The following is a 3,098-nucleotide window of genomic DNA, read 5'->3' as shown; positions in this document are numbered from 1 at the left end:
TTTTTTTTTGGAAATGTTTTTCTCCCCAGGTGCTCTGTTGTTGATCTGATCTGTTTTGTTTGTCACACTTTTGTTTATGTCTGCTGGTATTTGTTGGTCCTTTATTTATCATGCCTATCTTTGTTTACACCTGTGTTGGTCTATGAAGCCTTCGTGTTAGTCTATGGTTCAGTATGCCACGCCCTATTTTAGCCTCTATTGTTTTGTGTTTATTTACGTATCTAATTTTTTCACGCATCTAATTTTGCACCTATTTATTTCCGCAGCTATTTTTGGGTTTGTCTATTTTAGGATTTAGTTTTTAGCTACTGTTGTTTGTGCATACACTGGTAGCGAGCAGGTCTTGAACCCGACACGGGCGCCTTTCGTGTCGAGAACAAACCTGCCGCGCCATCAGTGCAAGCACACTGGTAGCTGTTCTCTTTTTCGGTTTGGTGTTGTCATTTCGGTGTCAGGACTTAAAAAAATTACTGCATCTAGTAAGATTCGAACTCACAACCCCTGGTTTACAAACCAGGAGCCAACACTCTGAGCTATGTACTCTGACAAATTTGCTTGTTTTTTTTGTATATTTGACATCTTCATTTGGGTGTCAGACCAAAAAAAGCAACAACCCCTTCTGGGACTTGAACCCACTTCCTCTGGTCTATAAACCAGTCTTCTATCACAGTGAGCTATTTTATCTGACACATGATTCCGGTTTGGTGCTTTTGACCAGCACAAGGGCACATGTTTAAAGAGTTGCACCGGTATGCAATATAAACATTTAAAAATGCACCAACACATTCGGGGTAAAGGCATACACACATACAATAATAAATAAATAGAGAAATAAAGTCTAAATAAACTGCTTGTCATGAGATTTGAACTCTCAACCTTGTGTTCTCCAAGCAGTCAAAAATCTCTTTAAGCTATCTGATCTAACAGGTGATGATGGGTTGGTAGAGCTTTTGCTAGAGCAGTTGTCGACGCACATGTAAATGTAACAGTTGCACCTGGATGCGATGCAAACTTTTAGCAATGCACACATAAATACATACATACATACATGTGTACATACATTCAAACAGGAGTAAAGAAATACAATTAACTAAATACTTATGTTTCTCAAGATTCAAACCTTCAACCTCTGATCCTCAAAGCAACATGCTAACTCACAGAGCTATCTGTTCTGATGCTCTTGCTAGTTTTCGTTTGTATATTTGACATCGTCATTTGCCCACTGGCCCTCAAAATGAATTGACCTTCATAAGATTTGAACCCCCAACCCTTTGATCTTTAGAGCAACATGCTATCACACTGAGCTGTCTAATTTGATATACTTAGAGAGCATTTCGTTGCATATTTGACTTCTTCATTTGGGGCGTTGGACCTCAAAATCAGCTGTACCCTGTAATGTTACCTGCCCACCACCTCAGGTCTTCTGAGCAATTGTCAATCACCCTGATGTCGTAGTAGAACTTCGGACTCCTTAACAAACAACAACTTTATCGCTACTTACTTTTTAGTTACTTGCCTTATATATTCATAAGTATTGTATAGCTACTTTAGTTACACGCTAGATACTTAGTTACCTGGCTTATATTTACAGACTTTATAGTTGCATGCTAGCTACCTAGTTTTAGTTATGTGCAATGTGTCTGTGTACTGTATAGCTACTTTAACGTTACATGCTAGCTACTTAGTTTTAGTGACATGCTTTATATCAACGTACTGTTTAGCTACTTTAGTTACACACTAGATACTTAGTGTTAGTTACTTGGCTTATGTCTACGGACTTTATAGTTCCATGCTAGCTACTTGGTTTTAGTGACATGCTTCATATCGACATACTGTTTAGCTACTTTATAGTTCCATGCTAGCTACTTATCTTTAGTTACTTGGTTTATATTATGGCATCAGTTTATCGTTACATCCTTTACAGCTACTTAATTTATAGTTACATGCTTTATATTTGCATACTTAAAATCTGACCTCATGAGGTTAAAGTCTGCACCTTACGAGGTTCAAACCTCCAACCTGTGGTCTTCAGGCCAGTCCATTATCGCCCGTAGCTATCTGATCTTTCACACCTTGTTGGTCTTTATTTGCAAATTTGACTACTTAATTTGGGGGATTGGACTTGAAAATTCAGTGTCAGCCAAGAATTGAACCCACAACTTCTTAAACATCTGAATAGTCGACTATCAACAGGAGCCACTTGAGCTCAACTTCTCGGAGCATTTAATGCTTCTATTTGGACACTGACTTTAAATTGAAAAACTAAAGCTGGGAATCGAACCTGCAGCCCCAAAACTTTAGCTAAGGCTTCTAACATCCTGAGCTACACAATCTGAGGTGTTTTCATGTCATAGATTCAATCCTCAAGCTACATTTTGGCAGAAGACGACACTCAACAATCAGTCAAAACACAGAACTTGATTTTTATGACTTTTATTAAATGTTTGATCTGTGAATAAATATCTGAACTGCCCGCGACACTCAGCAGCATAAATATACATGAAGAAGAAACAGAACGACACCAAACACGTTACATTCAAAATACTTCAGTCGCTGCACACAGAGATCGCTTCATATCAGCGACAGGTCGGGATCAGGTCAAATGCATATTGCTAATTCCATCGTACAATCATTACGTTTGTATTGCTGATTGTTCCTTAAAATATTGCAATTTTTAGGTGAAGTTTTGTGCTTTTTTTAAAATCCAATTTAACGTCAAATAAAAATTTTAATCAAACTGAACGGACCGATCCCGACCTGAGGAACAGAAATGCAGTAAACCTGAACAGAATCTGGACGGTGGATTGTGAGCGTCGCAGATGCCTGGTTCAGTTTGTCCGTACAGAAACAACATCCAAACTTCCAACACGCTACAAACGCACAAAACCTCTGGAAAACTAAACATCTGCACAACTTTTCAAGTATGACAGAATCTTCAGCACATTACAGATACAAAATGAAACAATCCATCCGCAGTATAAAGCTTCTTCAGTTTTTGTTTTTAGTGTTTCAAATCTGTCGTGGAAACAGATCAGACCGTCCTGAGTCCTCCGCAGGGACAAACGTTTACATATCATAATTCATGTGATACATTACAA

Source organism: Epinephelus moara, chromosome 16 (assembly GCF_006386435.1).
Source record: "Epinephelus moara isolate mb chromosome 16, YSFRI_EMoa_1.0, whole genome shotgun sequence".
Lineage (NCBI taxonomy): Eukaryota > Metazoa > Chordata > Actinopteri > Perciformes > Serranidae > Epinephelus > Epinephelus moara.
This window is presented reverse-complemented; position numbering follows the sequence as displayed.